This window comes from Piliocolobus tephrosceles, chromosome 5, assembly GCF_002776525.5.
Source record: "Piliocolobus tephrosceles isolate RC106 chromosome 5, ASM277652v3, whole genome shotgun sequence".
Classification (NCBI taxonomy): domain Eukaryota; kingdom Metazoa; phylum Chordata; class Mammalia; order Primates; family Cercopithecidae; genus Piliocolobus; species Piliocolobus tephrosceles.
This window is the reverse complement of record NC_045438.1, coordinates 85,208,895-85,233,057: the sequence shown is the minus strand read 5'-3', so window position 1 is coordinate 85,233,057 and position 24,163 is coordinate 85,208,895. Positions and strand designations below refer to the sequence as shown.

The following is a 24,163-nucleotide window of genomic DNA, read 5'->3' as shown; positions in this document are numbered from 1 at the left end:
TTCATAATGAGCACCTTTGATAACACCTGAGTTTATGCTAATGAGGTGAGTGGGGTAGTATACACAGCCTCAGGATGGGACTTGTTCACCAGAAAGACCAAGTGATTAGAAGATTAGAAAGTTGCAACTTTTGGCATCATCTACCAATCTCTGGGAAAGGTGAGGATGAGTGCTGGGAAGTCTGGACATCAAGCTCTATTAAAATTCCCCCTTTTTTTTTTTTTTTTTTTGAGACAGGGTCTCACGCTATCGTGATTCACTGCAGTCTTGACCTCTTGGACTCGAGTGATCCTCTTGCCTCAGTTTTTCAAGTAGCTAAGACTACACGCCACCATACCTGGCTTAAAAACTTTCAAACAGTAAGATTTGATGAGTTTCCAGGTTGCCGAATGTGTAGAGGTGCTGGAAGGGTGGCATGTCCAGAGAGGTCACGGATGCTCCATGCCATCCCCTCCAATACTTTGCTCTATCCATCTCTTCTGGCTGTTCATCTATATCCATTGTAAATATGCTTTATAATTAACTAGTAAACATAAGTAAGCGTTTTCCTGAGTTCTGTGAGTCATCTATGAAAATTGTCAGAATCGAAATAGAAATGAAGTCACTAGTAATAAATACAGCCCTGGAGCTGGGAGGATCACTTGGGCCCAGGAGTTCAAGTCTGGCCTGGGCAACATAGCAAGATCCCATATGAAAAAAACAAACCCTGAGGGAGGGGGTATAAAAATACAGTAAAATAAAATAAAAACACAAACCTGACAAATAGGATCAGAGAAGGACATGAAGAGAGGATTCTCACGCTTCTATGTCTGATAATAAAAACTATCATCACAGAAGACTCTGCAAAAACCACAACCTTATACAAAAAATACTTCTATAAGGACATCTGCCTAGCAGATACCTGTGCAACCTTTGATAGGAGTAATCCTTATTGATCTTCGTAGCCAAGTGCAATTATTTCAAAATAATTATGTAATCCTTCTCATTTTTTTCCTTTAAAATATGAACATAGTTTACTATGGTGCATATATTCCCATCTCAATGCTCTATTCCCCAATGAATATCTTTTTCATTTAGAGAGCATCTCTTTGTTTGTTATTTAGGTTGACATACATGGTGTCAGAAGTGGGATCTGAAAAAGATCACTATTGGAAGGAATCAGCAATTCTTGGAACCAGTGTGCATGCTCGCTTGAGCCCTTTGAGCTCTCTACCTCCATGGTTCATCTTTCCTGCACTGTTGAGTCTTTTCTGAAGCTAAGCCTCCTTCCCCGTTTTTTTTGTTTTGTTTTGTTTTCTGTTTTTTTTTGTTTTGTTTTGTTTTGTTTTGGGTTTTTTTTTTTTTGACAGATTCTAGTCTGTCACCCAGGCTGGAGTGCAGCAGCATAATCACGGCTTACTGAAGCTTCAAAGTCCTGGGCTCAAGCAATCTTCCTACCTCTGCCTCCCAAATAGCTGAGATTACAGGCATGTGCCACCATGCCTGGCTAATTTTTTTTTTTTTTTTAATTTTTGTCAAGACAGGGTCTTGCTATGTTACCCAGGCCGGTCTTCAACTCCTAGCCTCAAGCAGTCCTCCCACCTTGGCTTCCCAAAGTGCTGGGATTACAGGCATGACCCACCAAGCCTGGCTCTCCCCATTTTTGGTATAGGTTTTTTAATATTATTTGTAATCTGCTTTGGATAAGGCCACCTTAATAAAGAACCATACATTCCTCCTGGGATGATAAAAGACTTTTTGTCTTTTTTAGTAAGTCCTTTCTGGTATAAAGATATGTATGTCTTTCTGGGTTGAGTGCTCTGGTTTCTAAATAATGCATTGTCTGTGAGACATGTCTTTTCTGGTGAATTTACTTCTGGCTTTGTCTGCATGCCTAGTTTAATATTTTTTTGAACTGCACACCGGGGTTACAATTGTGATCACTCTTCTCTTGATTTCTTTTAATCTAGTTAGACTCTTTTCCTTTGCTTGTTTCTGGAAATCTTATAAGAGCAAAAATAAACATTCTGATGGTGGGCCCAGGATGGCTAATTAAAAGCCACTGAGGTGATCACCACCATCTAAAACACTGGTCTAATTTCTGACCTGTGGTCTTAATTATGAGATTTTTTCTTTTTTGCCTTGACAGATTAATAAGAGATAAAATGAGATTTTCAAACATTGAGACATACCAGTGTTTCTGGGACTCCAGCTGGCTAGGTATTATGGTCTGTTCTTATGCACATTTTTAAACTATTGGGCAAAATTACATCAAGAAACATTCAGAGCTCAAATGGTCATTATTTAAAATACTTGCAACTATAGAGTTAACATGTAGAGTCTTCTAAGTTCTCTATTTCTCTATTTTTTTCTGCCTACTTTGAATCTGCTGACTTTTCTACTAGTTTTGAGATAAAACTCACTCTTTATGGCAAGATTTTATACATTAAAAAAAAAAGAAGTCTTAAAGGGCCTTAAAATTAATGACTTTACAAATCACAACAATTTCATGATAACCAACAGCTTAGATACCTCTTAGAAATATAAGTTTAGGTTGCCTGACTAATAATTGCATATGATGATAGAACACTTAATTGAAAAATTAGTAATATAAAAGAGAAATAATTAGATAAATGTTTATAAAAGTTAGACTCTCAGATCAAGCAAGTCAAAATCTTCAGCTCAGCAGAATAATGTAAGGTATCTCTATCTAACATAAACATTTTGCTTTTTCTGTCACACAGAGGCCAAAATAAAATTCTGGAGGAAACAAGGCTAAAATTTCTTCCCACTCACGATTCTAATCAAGCAAACCAGGTCAACAAACAAAAGATAGGTTTCTTCATAGTTCGAAGCTACTTGGAGATTTTGTTATTCTTATACAATTAAGCCAGTCCTGGCTAAATTGTAGACATTGAAAATTTAACCCTAAATTCAGGTGAAACTGAAAAAAAAAATGGGTGAAATAGATTTCTTAAAAATCAAACTGCCTTGGAAACTGCTTTACCCAAAATTTTGGTCCACAGTCTTTATTAGATTATCTATTGGGGCAAATAAAGTTTAGTCATGTGAATAGGTCCCAATTTTGTCAGAAATATAATTGAGATCCAACTGTCTTTTATAAACCAGTGAGTCTGTACTGCTATCTCATGACTAGAATTCTACAATGAAAGTTATAAGATTCTTATGTGTGTATATGTGTTTAGGTGTGTTTACATATATGTCCATATGTTATGTTATATGTTGTATCTACATGGTAAAAATCTGGCATATTAAACCAGAAATCCCTTAAGGACTTCTATTCAGATTGGCTTAGATAAATAAGCACTCATATAAAATATGTAATAATTAACCCTCATGCTTTTTAGTTCACGTGATTTAAGTAAATCTTCATTAAATAAGCTGGTCTTAAAATTATTAGTAAAATAAAAATAGAAATGTCTTCAAAATTGTCAGCATATATTTTTGGTGGATTTACGGGTCACGTTGTTTTACATTTGTCACCAAATAGACGTTTTAAGGTGTTAGGGTTTGACAACAAAGATTGTAGAACTATAAACCCAGCTGAAAACAGAATGATCTCTGTTTATGAGATTTGTTGCTGAGTAAGACTACTTTGATTTTGTTGGTCATATGGTTTAGCTCTGTGTCCCCACACAAATGTCATCTTGTAGCTCCCATAATTCCCTGGTGTTGTGGGAGGGACCTGGCAGGAGATAACTGAATCATGAGGGCGAGTCTTTCCCATGCTGTTCTCATGATAGTGAATAAGTCTCATGAGATCCGATGGTTTTAAAAATGGGAGTTTCCCTGCACAAGCTCTCTTCTCTTGTCTGCTGCCATGGGAGACGAGGCTTTCACCTTCTGCTATGATTGTGAGGCCTCCTCTGCCATGTGGAACTGTGAGTCCAGTAAACCTCTTTCTTTTGTAAATTGCCCAGTCTCAGGTACGTCTATCAGCAGTGTGAAATGGACGAATACAGTTGGTTTAATGAAAACAGCTGTAATCTTCTGAGTTATCAGCAAAGCATCCATATATTTTATTTTAAGTTTCTTACTTAGATGAACACTTAATATTCACATACTATAAAAATGGTTAACGGGTCAGGCATGGTGGTGCACACTTGTAATCTCAGCGCTGAGAGGCCGAGGCAGGTGGGTTGCTTGAGCCCAGGAGTTTGAGACCAGCCTATGTAACATGGTGAAACCTCGTCTCTACAAAAAATACAAAAATCAGTCATGGTGGCGCATGCCTGTAGTCCCAGCTATCCAGGAGGCTGAGGTGGGAAGATCATTTGAGCCCAGAATGCAAAGGTTGCAGTGAGCCTTAATCGTACCGCTGCACTCCAGCCTGGGCAACAGAGTGAGACACTGTGTCAAAAAAAAAAGTTTAACAGGGAAAAAACTTGAAATGATGACTAGCTCTGTCTAATATCTCAGTTTTCATAAGTAATCTAGGAAAACTGTTAAAAAATAAATTAGGTAAATGTAAATGGAATGAACATCAAAAATAGTCAGTCAGGCATGATGGCACGTGCCTGTAGTCTCAGCTACTCAGGAGAACTTTTATGTAATTTGAAATCTTAAAGTTGGTAAATTAAGAAATTGATAGTCACTAAATGTCTTAGTCATTTCCAAATAAGATTTTTAAAAACTGAAACAAATTGCTAAACATGAGTAAGTTTATTCTTAGCTTCTTAAATTTTATTGAAATATTAAATATATTTGGGTCTATTATACCTAAAAATTTATGTTATGGGAAGAGAGAGATTTCTAAAAATTATAAGATAATTCTTATCTCAAAAATACTGATGTGACAGATAGTTCAAAATTGGTTGCTAAAAACTAAAGTTACTAAGTTAAAATTCTATTTAATGTATATAGTTCTGTATATAAAGAGTGCCCAAAAAGTAAAATGCATTTTTAATAAGAAAAAATATTAAAAAGGCATAAAATAGTTTCTTTATTGAGGGAGAAAAGAATAATTTTGTCTAATTCACAGGCTATTTAAATAGTCTCCTATATCCAAACTCTGGATATTGGAAGGAAATAGAAACAAGATAGAGAGGAGTCAATAAGTAGGAGAGAGATGTGAAGAAAGTTGTGGATATGAAGATGTGTTTTTTGTAATAAAAGTTAAAAAGAAGAGAGAATCATTTTGTACAAGAAAGATTTTCATGTAGTAAATGTTTGTCCTAAAATAATTTGACTGGTCATCTATAGAACAAAGCAGAAAATCCAAGCATGTCATCAGTCATCTGAGTAAGTCATAATAAGGTTCATGCAGGGGAAATTAATTATTTTATTTATTTATTTATTTTTGAGCCACAGTCTCGCTCTGTCACCAGGCTGGAGTGTAGTGGCATGATCTTGGCTCACTGTAATCTCTGACTCCCAGGTTCAAGGGATTCCCCTGCCTCAGCCTTCCGAATAACTGGGACAACAGGTGTGCATCACCATGCCCAGCTAATTTTTTGTACTTTAGTAGAGACAGGGTGTCACCATGTTGGACAGGATGGGTTCAGTCTCCAGACCTTTTGATCCGTCCATCTCAGCCTCCGGAAGTGCTGGGATTACATGCGTGAGCCACTGCACCTTATTTTTTAAATTTGTGTGTGATCAAGTTGGCTATAATTAATTAGAAAGGAATTATTTAGAAGTCTTTCTGTAGAATGAGCTTTGATGGTAACCATACACTAATAGAAAACAAAACATTTAGTTCCCTATGTTAGAACAACAAGATTTTCTCTAAGTATTGATTTGCTCTTAGTAAAATTAAGAGGTTTTGATTAATTCTGAAATCTGTTTCTTTAACAGGCATCTTCTAAACTATAGACAGTTTCTATTTCTGCCAGATTTCTTTCTGAGATGTTTTAATTTCTCTAGCTTCAGTGGAAAATACCGTCTTTGTTATTCGGAATGCTTTTTTTTTGAGACGGAGTCTCGCTCTGTCGCCCAGGCTGGAGTGCAGTGGCCGGATGTCAGCTCACTGCAAGCTCCGCCTCCCGGGTTCACGCCATTCTCCTGCCTCAGCCTCCCGAGTAGCTGGGATTACAGGCGCCCGCCACCTCGCCCGGCTAGTTTTTTGTATTTTTTAGTAGAGACGGGGTTTTACTGTGTTAGTCAGGATGGTCTCGATCTCCTGACCTCGTGATCCGCCCGTCTTGGCCTCCCAAAGTACTGGGATTACAGGCTTGAGCCACCGTGCCCGGCCCGGAATGCTTATTTTATCTATTCAGGTAAAAAAATTTTGGAAGCATCTCAGATTTATATCTCAGAAGTTTAACTTTTCCTGTACCTTGCTGCATGTGATTTGCAGGTCATACATCATTACCTTCAGTTTTTTTCCCTTCAATAGGTATATTGTTTTGCTTGGCTGAGGTGATAACTCTCTCCTTCAACTTTTTTGTTAACTCCCATTAACTTTTTATGTTTTCCCCTCTGGTTATCATTCTGCTGTTATAGCCTGACACTAAAATGCTTACCCTGAAGTCCTGGAAAAGCAATATTTTCCTCCAGTATAACTTGATTCTGCACTCTTGGCTTTTCTTGATGTGTTTGAATGTTCCATATAACTAGGAAACTTCCTGTGTTGTTACTCTGTTTGCCTCCTTAAGGTATGAGTTTTTTGTTTACATTACTCCATAATGTAGTGTACACACATAATTCTGGACACATTCTTCCTGTGTCTGATTAAAGTCAAGTACACTTTTCATCAGGTTTGATTTCCAGGTTAGCTAAATGAGTTTCCCATAAGTAGAAGCAATCACACCACAGGACTTTTTCTTTACCTTTTTGGTAAGTGGCCTAAAAAAAAACAAAAAACAAAAAAACAAAAAACAAACAAAAAAAACAAATATTTTAAGCTTTATGAAGATATTTTCCTGTATTGTCTTTGTCTTTATTCGGTTTTTTGTTTTTTATGTTTCTGAGACAGAGTCTCATTCTTTCACCCAGGCTGCCGTGCAGTGGCATGATTCTGGCTCACTGCAGCCTCGATCTCCTGGGCTCAAGTGATTCTCCCACCTCAGCCTCCTAAATAGCTACAGGCAAACAGCACCACACCTGGCTGTTTTTTTGTTTCTTTGTTTGTTTGTTTGTCTGTTTTTGTTTTTGTTTTGGTATGTTTTCAGAGATGAAGTCTCACTCTGTTGCCCAGGCTGGTCTCTAACTCCAGAGCTCAAGCAATCCTCCTGCTTTGGCCTTCCAGATTACAGGTATAAGCCACCATGCCTAGCTAAGGTTTGTGATTTCTTGGGAAAACAGAACTTTAAAAGGGTAAAGTTTTTATATCCATGCAACTTTCTGTATTACTTTTGAATTCTTTTGGTTATTACTCTAGTTAAATGAATAAATATTATTTTACAGTGACCTGTGACTGCTTTGATCAAGTGTTGTGAACATTTTGACATTTCTGGCAAGGTTTCCCAGGATCAGAATCCTAAATTAGGTCTTTTTGGCCTATAATTAACTTTGGGATTATCCAGTTGGGTCCCTGGAAAGCATCAAAGAATGCATCTGTCATTTGTAGAGGTAGTAAATGATTAGGCTTATTTGGTAAATTGAATGGGAGGCATTATCAAATGATAAGTGATACTAGATCCTCTTTCACTTACATTTATGGTTATGTTTCAAAAATTATGCAAACTCAGGCTGGGCATGTTGACTCATGCCTATAATCTCAGCACTTCGGGAGGCCAAGGTGGGCAGATTTTGAGTTTGAGGTCAAGAGTTTGAGACCAGCCTGGCCAACGTGGTGAAACCCTATCTCTAGTAAAAAATACAAAAGTTAGCTACGCATGGTGACGCACCTGTAATCCCAGCTACTTGGGAGGCTGAGGCAGGAGAATCACTTGAACCCGGGAGGCAGAAGTTACAGTGAGCTGAGACCGCACCATTGTACTCCAGCCTGGGTGACAGAGCGAGACTCTGTCTCAGAAAAAAAAATGTAAATTCATAAGAATCTAGTATGTTATCAGTAATAATTTGGTTATGTTAAATCTTTTTAAAAGTTTTATTTGTATGGATATGTTGTTAATTTGAGTATTCTAAAGATTACATGAAATTTATAAGTCTGATGTTCCTGATGTGACTGTCAATCATGATTCTGGTTATCATCTTAAAATGCTGCATGTAATTGGAATATCTAAATTTCCTCATTATTGGGAACTTTTATGAAATTTTAACTGTGGATATTCTAAATATTTGTCATCCATAGTTATCGTTTTGGATTATTCTCTAAAAGCATTTGCAATCAATGATAGTCCAAACTTGCTTTTTATGGAAAAGACTCTAACAAGCACTCTTGAGCACAGATTTCTGATAACTTTAAAATTGATGGACTGAAAACATGTTTCCAGAACTCTAATAAAGAGATTGATGGGTTCATAAAACTGCTAATCAAGATCAAGCGAAACAAAAAATTAATTACATAAAGTTAATCAATTAACTGATCAAAATAATGGTTTTATGACTTTTATTTAAAACATTTTTAGTTCTTCACTTAAATATTTTGTTTTCAAATTTAAGGAAACTTTTTCTCATGAGATATCTAGAGTTTACAATAATTTGATGAAGTAGACTTTTGTGAACAAAGATGGAAGCGCTTGCTTTCTCTCCCATCTAATTACTCCAAAATTCAGAAACTATTCATAAGTGTTCTTATTTTTTATCATATAATTGTTTCCATAAGTTCAATAAAGAAAAGAACTGTCCTCTCCTTATAAGCAGGATACAATTGGAAACATTGGTTCTACTACCAAGGCCTTGGCTAAAATGTCACATTTAGGAAGGTGCATAAAACGTCTGGCTTCCAGAGTTCACAATTTTACAGTAGTTAAGATTATCACTTCATGGAAGGCCAAATAATCTTAAGACTGTGAGTAAAATCTAAAGTCTGCTTTGGTTTGGCTTCCTAGCATCAAGAAGTTTTTAAGTCTAAAACTCCTACACGATCGAGGTAGAGAGAAAAAGGTATGTTTCTAAAGAAAAACTATAATAAACCTGTTATTAGATTGTAGCTCTGTGCATTGTTTTCAGGTTCTTTTCGTCTACCTGTAGACTTGACTAGATCCTGAATTCTCCTCATTTCCTTCAATATTAGCCTGCAACTTTCTAACTAAAAACAAACAGAAAACTTTTCTGTTCCTAAATCCCTACAAGCTGAAACTAGATGAATTTTAGAAAACAAGCCTCATGTCTGATCACACCAAAGTTCAACAAATCACCCAAAGTTATGATCAGACACATTCAAACTGCAAAGCCAGAGAAGCTGACATTTTCATACTGTAGACAGATTTCCCCCAAGATGTTGGAATAAGACTTTATATCACAATGAGAGTCTTATCCCGCTTAATGCCTACCTTTTTACTTGGCAGGATAATAGTGTAATTGAAATTTTACAATCAATACTTTCTGCTAGTAACTTAACAGGAACTATTCTAAGAAACTTTTTAGTATTCATTGGTTAAATAAGAAAATGTCTGTGCTATTGCCAATACTACAGGCTGTACCTGGCTAAATCCCTCTGGAAAAATTGAGACCCATGTACACAAAATAAGAAAACAGGCCACATGGTTACAACAGGTCTCATTTAATTCTCTGTGGTAATTTGATGTATTCAATTGGTTATCTTTAAATCTAGGTTCATGGCTCAAAACCATTATACAAACTAAAACTGTCATATTACTATTAATTTTATTTTGTATGTTCCCTTTTTAAACTTTGTGTCTGTTACTTGTTACATTTTTGCAGAAGTACAACTCCTAACAAAAAAAGAAGGCCCAGCACTTTGAGATGATAACAAAATACTACAGAAAAGACAAAATTAAACTTAATAATGGATTCCTGGTAGATTTAACCTGAGAGCCACTCCCTTCAAACCTTCTTTATTGCTAAAACGTGGCTAAAAGGGTTTTGACACTGACTCTTAGTCACCAATCACTCCCCACAACCAGGATGGGTTTATCCCAGCACGAAGGGACACTAAGACCTACCTACAGGGTGATTGATCTGTGATGCTTTTGGACAAAGATCTTGACCGAAAGGAGGAAATGTGAAAGTTATCAGAATCAAAATGAAGTCACTAACATTTAAACAAGCAAAATACCTGACAAATAGAGCCATGAAGAGAGGTTTTCATGCTTTTATATCTGATAACAAAAGCTATCACAAAAGACTCTGCAAAAACTACCTCTTTGTGTAAAGACCATCACAACCATACACAAAAAAAGTCTTCTGCAAGGACATCTGCCCAGCAACTGCTTGTTTAACCTCAGACTAGTGTCACCGTTGTCATTGATCCTTCTAGCTAAGTATAATTATTTCAAAACTAGGTAATCCTCCTCATTTTTTTCCTTTAAAAACCTTTGCCTTCCTTTACTTCCTTGAGTATGCACATAATTTACTATGACTTGCATATTCCCATTACAATTCTCTATCCCCACATAAATATCTTTTTCTCTTAGAGAGCCTCTTTTTATGTGTTATTTAGGTTGACACATCCAAGCAAATTAATCAAACCCAAGGAGGAGAAGCATGGGAACCTTAGTTTATACAAAGTTGGTCAGAAGTGTACATGATAACCTATTGCTTGTAATTGGCATCTGAAGTGTGGGCTGAGTTCTTAGCCTGTGAGATCTCCAGATAGTGTCAGAATTGAACTGAATCATAGGACACCCAGTTCGTGTCTCTTGGATATGTTGCGGGGTAAACCCCTCACACATCTGGTCACATAAATGTTCAGTGTTGAGTGTGAGAGTATAGCAGAAAGAAAAAAAGAAAAAGCTTGTTTTTCCTTCAGATAGACTAAGCAGTTAGAATGTATCATGTTGACACAATTATTTCTCATAACTACCCTGAAAGATTGAAAATGTTATCCTCATTTTACAAAGGTTTAACCCAAACTGAGACTTTTCCCCTCCCAGGATGCTCTCTGACTGGGTATCAATGTTGTTCCCATATGTAGTACATTCACTTTAATAGCACAACCTAAATGAATTAAAGAATAGCGCAACGTTTTCTGACCTAGAATTGGTATGCCTTAAGCATTGCTTTGAATGCATGTACCTTGTTTACCTTTATTAACTTTACACATATAAACCTTTGAGTTTAGATCCCAGAAATGCTTTATTCCCATTTTTTAAAGGGGCAATTTTTTTAACCTACTAGCTTATTATATCTTTCTTCCAATGTGTATTCTAGCTCCATGTTTTTTAAACTAATGCTAGGATTCTCAAACCAAGGTTCACCATGAGGATCAGGCATTCTTTAGATAAAGCTATTTCCTTATTAATATTATTAACCTCTCCTATTATCTTGTGGAGAAATCTATTACAAAAAATGTATTAGTTGGAATAGACTGGGTTATATTGTAGTAACAAATTAATCCTGAATTCTCAATGGCTTAACATAGTAAAGTTCTTGTTTGTTTGTTTGTTTGTTTGTTTGTTTTATTTTATTTCGTTTGAGACTAGGTCTTGCTCTGTAGCCCAGGCTGGAGTGCAGTGGCATGATCATATCACTGCAGCCTCAAACTCCTAGGTTCAAGCAATCCTCTCACCTCAGCCTCATAAGTAGCTAGGACTACAGCATTTGCCACCATGCCCAGCTAACTTTTTAATTTTTTTGTAGAGATGGAATCTCACTATGTTGGCCAGGCTGGTCTCAAACTCCTAGACTCAAGCAGTCCTTCTACCTCAGCTTCCCAAAGTGCTGGGATTGCAGGCATGAGACATCACACCTGGCCAATACTGAAAATGTATTTCTTGCTCATTATACATGTCTATCACAGGTCAGTAAAAGTCTCTGCTCCACATAGTCACTCAGAGACCCAGGTTAGCCAATGCCCACCAACTTGTAGATGCCCCATAGGGAATACACAATTTCCTCAATCGGGGGAAAAAAAAACTAGAAAATTTACATAAACTTTTTACTAGCTCTGCCCAAAGATCAATTTTGCTTTCATTTTATTGGCCAAAGCTAGTCATACAATCTCACTAACTACAAGGGGGCTGGAAAATGCAGGAGGATCAAATGAAACAATTGATAAGTGTTACTGGCTCTGTTACAAATCATATAATAATTTTCTAGGCTTTCGTTTATCTTCTAGTCTTTTGACTTAGAGGGAAAAATGAATTATTGGTCACATTGAATAAACTCACTATAAAATTTTGTTTTGTTTTGCTTTTGATGCCCATTTAGAATCTGTATATATTTGCATTTGGTTAAGCATTATTCTGGAGGTGGGGAAGTGGTTTCTTGATGTATCAGCTAACAATTTCCATTGAGGCAAAATAGGAATCTATAATATTCACTCTTTTACATTTTTATCTTTATGATTGGACACTATGATTTAGATGTATGATCCTCCTCTGAAAATAAGAAAGATACTCTTTTATATGTAGATGACATGCCTCTATTTCAGGTACTCCAAGATTGGCTTTAAGAGAGAATCAACCTTCCTACACGATTACTTCCCAAAAAAGAGCTAGAGACCAAGTACGCTAAAATTAAAGTCATTATTTTTGTTCAATATCATCCAACATTAAATGGGTTCATAATTTACAACCGCATAAGTCCATTATCAATATTTTACAGTTTAACTTAATATGTTTGCCAGGAAATTATATTTCTTAAAGTTATATACTCTGTGGTTCCTTTTCTGAAATAGTTTTATGGCTAAGGCCAATGTTCAATTATAGTTGCTCAAAAGTTTTTCCAGGGTAAAATAATTGTGGACATGATTAGAGTGAAGGAATTTGACCTTCTGAGAGCTCATTTATGTGTGTTTTAGAACTCACCACATATTACTTTTGGAGAAGAATCTTGCCCCCTGCAAAAGTGTTGCCACAGGTATCTCTGTGCAGAGGTGAGGTGGGTGCTTTATTAGGATCCTGAATTGTGCTCCCAGTCATTCCTAACTGATACCTGAGTAGGCTACTAAATGACTAATGATTGGGTAGCATATACAGGTTGTTTATGCTGGACAAAGGGATGATTCACATCCCAAGCAGGACAGAGTGCAATGGCAGGAGATTTCACCATGCTGCTCAGAACAGCCTACAATTTAAAATGTATGAATTATTTCTGGAATTTTCCATTGAATATTTTCAAATCATGATTGACTGTAGTAAATGAAAACATGGAAAATGAAATCGTGGATAAAGAGGGACTACTGTACTCACAGTTATGGCCTGATCTTAACAAGAAAATGAAGGTCTCTCACTATGTTCTGTGCTCCAATCTTGCTCTTAGCTTTATGTTACTTTCTTTTTTTTTTTCTTTTTTACTTTAAGTTCTGGGATGCATGTGCAGAATGTACAGGTTTGTTACATAGGTACACATGTGCCATGGTGGTTTGCTGCACCTATCAACCTGTCATCTAGGTTTTAAGCCCTGCATGCATTAGATATTTGTCCTAATGCTCTCCCTCCCCTTTCCCCCAACCCCCTGACAGGCCCCAGTGTACGATGTTCTCCTCCCTGTGTCCATGTGTTCTCACTGTTCAACTCCCACTTATGAGTGAGAACATGCAGTGTTTGGTTTTCTGTTCCTGTGTTAGTTTGCTGAGAATTATGTCTTCCAGTTTCATCAGTGTCCATGCAAAGGACATGAACTCATTCTTTTTTGTGGCTGCATAATAGTCCATGATAAATATGTGCCACATTTTCTTTATCCAGTCTATCACTGATGGGCATTTGGGCTGGTTCCAAGTCTTTGCTATTGTGAACAGTGCTGCAATAAACATACATGTGCATGTGTCTTTACAGTAGAATGATTTATAATCCTTTGGATAGTGGGATTGCTGGGTCAAATGGTATTTCCAGCTCTGGATCCTTGAGGAGTCATCACACTGTCTTCCGCAATGGTTGAACTCATTTACATTCCCACCAACAGTGTAAAAGCATTCCTAAACCCTGATGTTCCATTTACTCTGGTTCCCTCATTTTATTTTGCTTTATTATTTGTAGCTTTTTAAGCTGTTAAAACCTTTTTGGAACCACACAAGGTATCAACTGACCTTTCAAAGTTTACTAATAAAAGGCCCGATGTGGTGGCTCATGCCTGTAATGCCAGCACTTTGGGAGGCTGAGGCAGGCAGATCGATTGAGGCCAAGAGTTCAAGACCAGCCTGGCCAACGTGGTAAAACGTCATCTCTACTAAAAATACAAAAATTAGCTGGGCTGGTGGTGCACACCTGTAGTCCCAGCTACTCGGGAGGATGAGATAGGAGAATCGCTTGAACCTGGGAGGCGGAGGTGGCAGCGAGCCAAGATGGCACCACTGCACTCCAGCTTGGGCAAGACTCTGTCTCAAAAACAAGCAAACGAACGAACAAAAAGTTCACTAATAAGAAAGCATACATTAGTTATAGAAAACTTGACCTAGTATATTCTTTTCATAATACGGGATCTAAACATTTTTTATTGATAGTCACTTACCGATGAAAGCTATTAAAATTATCCACCTGCCAAAATGTATTAGTACACAAAAATTTTAGTACAAGTTTAGAGGGCTTGTGCCCCACACTAGAGTGCACCCACAAAATCCCAGGTTGAGAACCCATTCTCTGTAGGGTTTCTCTGATGTTTACTTCAGCAGATGCATCTTCCCCAAACCTTAAATAACTAAAGCAGAGTTTTCAAATGGGACCGACATGCCCCTGGAGGTACTCTACGACTTTTCAAGGGATAAAGGGGCATGAATAGTTTTAAGATTATCAATTTCGAAATCCTGAAATTCCATAACTATTCTTTTCCAAACTTGATCTTCTTGACAACACATCATGGTCAAGATATCATGCCTGTTCTTTCTTGCAATCTCCCCTCACCCTTCACAACTGCATTTTCAATTATTACAAAAGAAAGACATGTCTTTCATGCATTCCAAAACTGTATTGAATCACCCTGAGAGTGAAAATTCTAAAGTGAAAACATAGGGATAATTCAAAATATCTGTGTTGATATTTTAACTTTTAAGTGCCAGAGTACGTGTGCAGGATATGCAGGTCTGTTACATAGGTAAGCGTGTGCTGTGGTGGTTTGCTGCACAAATCATCCCATCACCTAGGTATTAAGCCCAGTATCCACTAGCTATTCTTCCTGATGCTCTTCCTCCCCCACACCAGCCCCTCCCCACAGGCCCCAGTGTCTGTTGTTCCCTCGCATATGTCCATGTATTCTCATCATTCAGCTCCCTCTTATAAGTGAGAACATGCAGTGTTTGGTTCTCTGTTCCTGTGTTAGTTTGCTGAGGATAATGGGATGAAGCCATCTTTAATGAAGACACGATAAACCCATAGTAGGTCTTAGCACTTTTCTCTGTCTTAAACCTATTTCTTAAAAAAAAAAAAAAAAATCTTTAGGGGATCCTTTATTTCATTCACCTCCTCCTTACAAGGTGAAATTTTCTTTTTCTTTTTTTTTTTTTTTTTTTTTTTGAGACGGAGTCTCGCTCTGTCACCCAGGCTGGAGTGCAGTGGCGTGATCTCGGCTCACTGCAAGCTCCGCCTCCCAGGTTCACGCCATTCTCCTGCCTCAGCCTCCCTAGTAGCTGGGACTACAGGTGCCTGCCACCACGCCCAGCTAATTTTTTTGTATATTTTAGTAGAGAGGGGGTTTCACCGTGTTAGCAAGGATGGTCTCCATCTCCTGACCTCATGATCTGCCCACCTCGGCCTTCCAAAGTGCTGGGATTACAGGCATGAGCCACCGCGCCCTGCCGAAATTTTCATCTGATAGGTTGTGTCTGCCAATTCAGTCCATTGCTCAGAATATCACCTTGTCCTCATTCCATAGCATAAGCTGTTCTAGGGGAAGAGGCCAAGGGTCATGGATTCACTGGACTGGATGGGACATGATCCAGAACTTCACTACATTTGGCTTCCCAAGGATCCCACCACCTCCTTCTAATCAGTGATCATGGAGGAAACACATTGTATTCCTATTCACTGTTTCAAAGATCAGGCCTACCTCACTGGCAACCAAGAAAGGTTCCTCAAGTATATTTAGTGTTTATCATTTTCCTATAGTTCTTCAAATGTCTGACATTCATCTTTTTCCCTACCTCTATATTCCTTTCTTTTTCACATTATCTTTCTTGATTGTTTTTTAGTAGAAAAACAAAGACATGGATTTATTGTGCATATTAGCAGGTCCATCCTGGAAAATGGATGGAGGTTTCACACACACCACTTACAGTAACAACTCAAAGTATAAAGTCGAGAAGGAAGAATCTGAAATATTAGACTTATTCTGAAATAAGCTTACCTAGGATGATACCACTTTTGATCAGAATTTGCACTTTCCAACTAGTTAACAGTGGTGAATACATAAAATCTGGTAGTTACAATACATGGCAGTCACTTCATATTACTGCCTCCCCCAACTCACCCAACTTCTGAAGAACAGAGCTTTGTCAAGTTTTGTTCTCCTTTAAGTTTTAATGTAAAAAAAAAAAATTGAGACAAAGTCTCGCTGTGTCGCCCAGGCTGGAGTGCAGTGGCACAATCTCGGATCACTGCAATCTCTTACTCCCAGGTTCAAGAGATTCTCTTGCCTTAGCCTCCCAAGTAGCTGGGACTACAGGTGCCTGCCACCACGCCTGGCTTTTTTTAATTTTTTAATTTTTATTTTTTGTATTTTTTTTAGTAGAGACGGGGTTTCACTATGTTGGCCAGGCTGGTCTTGAACTCCTAACCTCGTGATCTGCCCGCCTTGGCCTCCTAAAGTACTGGACAGGCTTGAGCCAGGGCGCCCAGCCAAAAAAAAAAAAAAAAAAAAAAAACTTTTAAAAAGTCGTATTGTACAAATATATCCCCAGAGAGAACTGCAATTTACCAAGGTTTTCAAGTGTTTTGAGAGAAATCTTACTGAAAGAATAGTGGTGTCCATGTTCCAGTAAATACTGAGTGAAAAACAATTTTTATACCCCAATCTGAGATATAAACTTGCTTTTTGTAGGAACACAACTGCTGTAAATTAGACAATTGAAGCAACCATCCAAGACAATAACAACGCCTATGACAGTCTGCCATATTCTGGTGTCTATCAAAGCTCATGGTGATTCTTTGTGAGATCTTCCCCCATAATTGGTAGCCTGGCTTCCAACAAACATGTTCCAGTTCTCCAATATTTCCTCTTTAGCCTCTCATCCTTGTTTTTGTCTGACTCATATACCAGATGCCTGGCCTCAGCCTGTGCATGATCATAATCTTGAGGGAGGATCCAGTGACGAATCTCGTCTTTGTTCAACTTCCGGTCCTTGTTCGATACCAGAATTTGTTAAATTGCTCCCGTTCTGATAAAACCCAGTCTGGCTCAGGGTCATTCTCCTCATGGGAAAACATATCCGCAATATATTCATCCTGATCCACAAACCCATCCCTGTTCTTGTCGATGTCCTCCAGGGTTTTCAAAACCACAATTTCCTTCATATGCTCAAACTCTTCAGGATGCAGAAAGGCAGTGAACACCTCCCGAGTGGCTGTCAGGGCACCATCAAGGTCTGCAGCTTTGAATCTTCTCTCGCCACGTGGCAGCATCTTTTTAAAAGTGTAATGATCTGAAGAACCATGAAACTCCGCGGGGTTTCCTAGGTAGTAACCATAGGTGGCTTGTTTGTATTCTCCCTAGGAAATTTTATCATCCTTGTCCCTATCATAATCCTGCCAGACTTTGGCGACGTTATCGAAGATGTGTCTTTTCTGCATCCGTTTGATCCAGGTTTTCAGCTCCTTAGTAGTGACAAAGCCGTCTCCATCATTGTCGATTCGATCAACAATCTTCCCCAGCCTCTCCTCGCTCTTGTCCGGGGTGAGCTGGTCCAAGGTCTTGGAGTCCTCCTTGCCCAGGAAGGCCTCCTGGCCGTACTGGAAGCTCTGGTTGTGCCCTGGAGGCTGCTCGCCCAGCTCCGAGTTGGGCCGCACCACGCGCTCCTTGCGCACTGTGGAATTGGTCCGCAGCGCCCGCGGGCCAGCAGCAGCCCCAGGACTAGCCCCAGGCGGCGGAGGCCGCGCGCCATCGTCCCGAGGAGAGGGCGTCCGGAAGAGAGGCGCCGAGTGAGCGACGACAGCGGCAGCTCGGGAATGGGGGCTCGGAGCGCGGCGCCAGCCGCGGGGCTGGGGCCGGCGCGGAGGAAGGGACCGGCCAGTCCCTCCGCCACGGCCTGACCCGCGCCGGAGCAGAGGTGCGCGTCCCCGGGTCCTGGGACTGGCAAACTGCGGGCGGCCAATCTACTTCTATTCATAGTGAACCATAGATGTATGCTTGGGTAGAGCAGCAAAAATCATGGCAGTTTCGCTCAACAACCTCATCTCTTCCAACTTCTACACATGATCACAAAATGCATTATTCCTGACAATAGATTCTTCTGGAAGGAAAACAAAAGAGACTCAGACAAGTGGCAGTCCCTTATTTCATTCTGTAACAAACTCCTGCCAAAGCTTCATGACTGACATAAATATTTATCTTAGCCTTAGAATTAGGAAGGAAGATTACAATTATTGGGATGTATATTAACTCAAAAATGAAGTCTTTTTTTTTTATTCTGATGGAAAGTAAGCGTGAATCTCCACACAGTGACTCATACCTGTAATCCAGCACTTTGGGAGGCTGAGGTGGAATGATTGCTTCAGTCCAGGAGTTTAAGACCAGTCTAGGTAACATTTCTAAAATGAATGAATGAATGAATGAATGAATGAATAAATAAATAAATAAATAAATAAATAAATAAATGTCTGTAAGTCCCAGCTACTCAGAAGGCTGAGATGGGAGGATCGCTTGAGCCTGAGAGATAAGGCTGCAGTGAATTGTGATCGCACCACTTCATTCCAGCCTGGGCAACAGAGCGATACCCATTCTCAAAAAAAAAAAAAAAAAAAGAAAAAAAAGAAAAAAGAAAGTATGATTTGGCTCATTAGTTTGACAAAACGATGGTTTGGCCAATTATTTTACACTTTGGACGTTTTCCATACATTGAATGAACTAATCCTGAAGCTCCAAGAATTTTTTTAAGATAAGTAAATCACGTATCAGGTGAAATATTATATTTGCAAAGGTGAACTAACAACTTTTAGATTTTCCTAGCATTTTCTGTGTGTATTGAGATGCCTCTAAGTGAAAGACTGAGGGTTCACTAATAATCATCTGATAACTCTTAGTGAAGCCTCTTTGGGAGACTTCCCAGAAATGAAATTACTCTAATGACCGAGCAACAAATATACTTGCAAGTTAGGTAGTTTCTAATTCCACGATTTCAACAGAATCGAAGGAGCACCTAATTGTGTTGTCAATGAGATAATTTAAAATAAAAATGTGGCCTGGTTCAGTGGCTCACGCCTATAATCCCAACACCCTGGGAGGCCGAGGTGGATAGATTGCTTGAGCCCAGGAGTTTGAGACCAACTTGGGCAATGTGGTGAAACCCTTATCTCTACACAAAAATAAAATAAAAATTAGCCGGGCATGGTGGCATGTACCTTTAGACCCAGCTATTCAGGAAGCTGAGGTGGGGGTATCGCTTGAGCCTGAGAGTTTGAGACTACAGTGAGCCGTGATTGTGCCATTGCATCCCAGCCTGAGTAATAGAGTGAGACCCTGTCTCAAAAAAAATAAAAATAAAAAAATTAAAACTAAACAATAAATAAAATAAAAATACAAATTTTCAGCATGTAACTTGAACGAAGTTTTAAAAATTGAGTAAAACTGCCACAATAAAACCTTCTATTCCCATTAGTTACTTATGGAAGTAAAGATTTCTCAGATTGTACATCATTAAAATTAAAAAACAGAATCGATACTAAAAATTCCATTTTCTTCTAGTGATAAGTAATCGTAAGTAATAGTAATCCACAGACAAACTCATAGTGTTGCTGTGAAGAGTAAGTAAACTAAAAGGAAAAGCATTTAGAGAATGCCTGGCACATAATAAAATTCAATATATGTTAACCACTACTATTATTATTCTTATTATCATTATTACCACCGCAGGTGGCATAGAGGTGTTAACCACTCCTATTATTATTCCTATTATCATTATTACCACTGCAGGTGGCATAGAGGTGACAATGATATAACTAACAGCTATGTCCACATGCATTTCCAAAATGGTTTGTATTAATAATTAGTTACCAAATTGTAACATATATGCCTTGTTTTGGTATATTGGTACTGAAAATCATTTTAATACCTCAATCGAGTTCTCTTTCCCATCTTGCAAGATGGCGGGTGAAAAAGTTGAGAAGCCAGATACTAAAGAGGAGAAACCCAAAGCCAAGAAGGCTCATGCTGGTGGCAAGGTGAAAAAGGGTAACCTCAAGGCTAAGAAGCCCCAGAAGAGGAAGCCCCATTGCAGCCGCAACCCTGTCCTTGTCAGAGGAATTGGCAGGTATTCCCGATCTGCCATGTATTCCAGAAAGGCCATGTACAAGAGGAAGTACTCAGCCGCTAAATCCAAGGTTGAAAAGAAAAAGAAGGAGAAGGTTCTTGCAACTCTTACAAAACCAGTTGGTGGTGACAAGAACGGCGGTACCCGGGTGGTTAAACTTGGCAAAATGCCTAGATATTATCCTACTGAAGATGTGCCTCGAAAGCTGTTGAGCCACGGCAAAAAAAACCCTTCAGTCAGCACGTGAGAAAACTGCGAGCCAGCATTACCCCCGGGACCATTCTGATCATCCTCACTGGACGCCACAGGGGCAAGAGGGTGGTTTTCTTGAAGCAGCTGGCTAGTGGCTTGTTACTTGTGACTGGACCTCTGGTCCTCAATCGAGTTCCTCTACGAAGAACGCACCAGAAATTTGTCATTGCCACCTCAACCAAAATCGATATCAGCAATGTCAAAATCCCAAAACATCTTACTGATGCTTACTTCAAGAAGAAGCAGCTGCGGAAGCCCAGACACCAGGAAGGTGAGATCTTCGACACAGAGAAAGAGAAATACGAGATTACAGAGCAGCGCAAGATTGATCAGAAAGCTGTGGACTCACAAATTCTACCAAAAATCAAAGCTGTTCCTCAGCTCCAGGGCTACCTGCGATCTGTTTTTGCCCTGACGAATGGAATTTATCCTCACAAATTGGTGTTCTAAATGTCTTAAGAACCTCATTAAATAGCTAACTACAAACAAACAAACAAACAAAAAATACCTCAATCTAGAAAAGCATTTTTAGCATACAGCCTTATAATCACAGAAAATAAAAGTGCCTTAGGTTCAGTTTTTATACATACTTTTATGGCAGAGAAGTATAAAATTATTTATTAAAGATTTCTAAGCATTAAAATATATTACTTTAGGGTAAAATACTTTAGGGAAATATAATTGAAATGAGTTCAAGAAAAAAGCTGACGATGTGCATTTCTATGTTAAAGAAGAGTTTGTGCATGTATTTTTTAATGGTTTATGATAAATATTAAATTGGTACAGCTATTGGATTTCATATGATATATTTAAAAGAATGATATAACCATTTTACTTTAAAATGTCAGAATATGCAGGAAATTATACACTTCACAACCACTTAAGCCTACATTGGAAAATTTTCTCAAAAATTTTATTGACCGGGCACATGTATTTTGAAAATATTAAGAAGAACACTTCCCTGGAGCTCCGTCTTTGATTTTTCACTCAACTGTACAACCACCTGAATTGTAGAGTTAACTCACACTCATTGTTCAATTAGTCTCTTTATAATCAACTCTAACTGCTGAAGGAGTCTCTGAACAGGCATCTCTGCATGTGACTTTTCATTTAGTTTATATTCCCAAGTATCTATGAAACATCCCCAGTTACTGTTTTACTGACAACCTCAAGCATGATTTGTTGAAACCAACCTTATTTCTCTTCCAAACTCTTACTCTGTATTTGTTAGTACATTTTTTTAATGACAAAGAACCCGATACAAATGAGGTTTGTTAAAGAGAATCTATTGCCTTACACAACTAAAACTTTGAGTAAGAGAGAGAGTTTAGACATGACTGGATTCAAGACTCAAGTCTTATTTTCAGAGTTTGGCCTCTCTCCACACCCTGACTTTTTCTTCTATCGTGGTGGTAGCAGGCAAAGTGTCCATGTGATAGCAAGTGGCTGCCACTACTCCAGATTTAACAGTCTCTGAGCTCTAAACTCAGCAGGCAAGAATATCAACCTCCATCTTTCATCAAAAGGGACCAGGCGCAGTGGCTTATGCGTGTAATCCCAGCACTTTGGGAGGCCAAAGTGGGTGAATCGCTTGAGACTAGGAGTTCGAGACCAGGCTGGCCAACATGGTGAAACCCCATCTCAACTAAAAATACAAAAATTAGCCAAGCGTGGTACACGCGCCTGTAATCCCAGCTACCTGGGAGGCTGAGGTGGGAGAATCACTGGAACCTGGGAGATGGATGTTGCAGTGAGCCGAGATGGTGCCACTGCACTCCAGCCTGGGCAACAGAGCAAGACTCCATCTCAAAAAAAAAAAAAAAAAATCCACTAGACATTCTCACTTCCGCTCCAACCTAGTTCTACAATGACTCTTTCACTAGTTGGTCCCCACACTTATTTTGTCACTGGAATATGATGGTTGTTAACAGTGAAGACAGAAGAAGCTATCTGGGCTTAAATTCCACCTCCATGCTTTCCTAGCTCTGCAAAATTTGGGAAGGTTTACTGAACTACTCTGTGCTTTAGTCCCTTCGCCTATAAAATGAGGGTGGTACTAGTACCCTCTTCATAAAGTTGCTGTAGGAAGTAAATAAGCTAATTTACATAAAACACCCGGATAATATCCGGCACATAAAAACTGCCCTATGTACATTAGCTATTGCTATCAAAAAATATTATTTCCCCTACATTTATCACAGAGGTGACAAAGATTAGCAATGGGAGCATTTTAGCCCATGCACATCAGTTCACACCTGGTCTCACACTTCTTTTCCATCTTTATTTTCTGTTATGAGCCAATATTCAGTTACTCTAGGAGGCTGTCGTCCATTTTTCCTCACATTCCCTGTGTTTACTATTTTCTGTTTCTCTGTTTTGTTCAGTCTATTGATTTTTCCTGAAATGCTTCGGCTTTGTATATCTAGGATGCCATGGTTTGGTGTCGATGTTTATGTTTCTTTTGATTTGGTTTGTGCTAAAATAATTTCAGGCTGAGTTGCAATTTTCGAACCAATAAAGGGTGAAATAGTCAAAAGCATACCTGTTCCTAGTCTGACGCTTGGTAATAGCCAATGCAACCTTTTTTTCTAGCAGCAAAATTGGGAAATTGTTGAGAAAGAGAGATAGATTGAGAAAGAGATATTGAGAGAGAGATATAGAGAAAGGGAGCAATACTGAAAAAGAGAAATTGAGAGAATGCTACTGGTAAACAGATACATACACATGCGCGCGCGTGGGCGCACACACACACACTTCATTATGAGACCTGAGCAGAACATGCTGTTAACTGTTCGGGAGCAAACTGGAGTTTGATGAAGTGAGTTAATATCCTGGAATGAATAGGCTAAGCATCCCATAATTGAACTACTCTGATCTCCTGACAATCTGTGGGACCAAAAGTGTGTGCTAATAGGATTACTTACTTCTTCTACTTTGTCAAAAACAAGGACACTTGAAAAAGTTGTGGAAATTTTGAGTGTGTTCCTATGACCAGCTTCACAAGACAAGATTGTCCCAATGGTTCTGTACCTAGAGTTACTCTGGGGGAATATCTACATAACTCCTTTTGGAGATACCGTAACTGTTCATTTGTACTCTATATTTTGTGTAAAACAGATTGTATGACCTCAATTATAGTTGAAAAAGTATTACTTGGTACAACTCTATAACTCTTAGGCAAAACTGAGTTTTGGCATTTAAAAAAAAGTAATATAGGTTTGCAATCCCACGATTCTACATCTGAAGTCTAAAACTCTCCTAAAACTGAAAGTGCGTTCATAACTCACTTGGCAGCAAAACTGACCTGACCTGGACTCATTTAGCAGTAAATCCTGTCTGAAATTGAGATCATTTATAATGTTTATCCTGCTTTGTATCAATATGTTTAGGTAAACTTGTCTAATTTATATATATATATATCATATATATATTTTATGTATATATATCTTATATATATATATATGTAGTGAAACTGAACAGATGTGAAAACATCTATCAAATACAGTCTTCCTTTCACTGTGCATTTGATCTATTAGATAGGGGCTG

General features: G+C 38.5%; 2 pseudogenes across 1 annotated transcript; one reads left to right on the top strand and one right to left on the bottom strand.

The window, feature by feature from the left end:
* Positions 1-17,028: 17,028 nt before the first annotated feature.
* On the bottom strand, positions 17,029-18,001 carry LOC111538015 (annotated as a pseudogene).
* A 2,196-nt stretch (positions 18,002-20,197) lies between these two features.
* Positions 20,198-21,111, top strand: LOC111538054 (annotated as a pseudogene). The gene has a single exon (XR_002730196.1). The product of XR_002730196.1 is annotated as a 60S ribosomal protein L6 pseudogene (transcript).
* Positions 21,112-24,163: the final 3,052 nt, after the last annotated feature.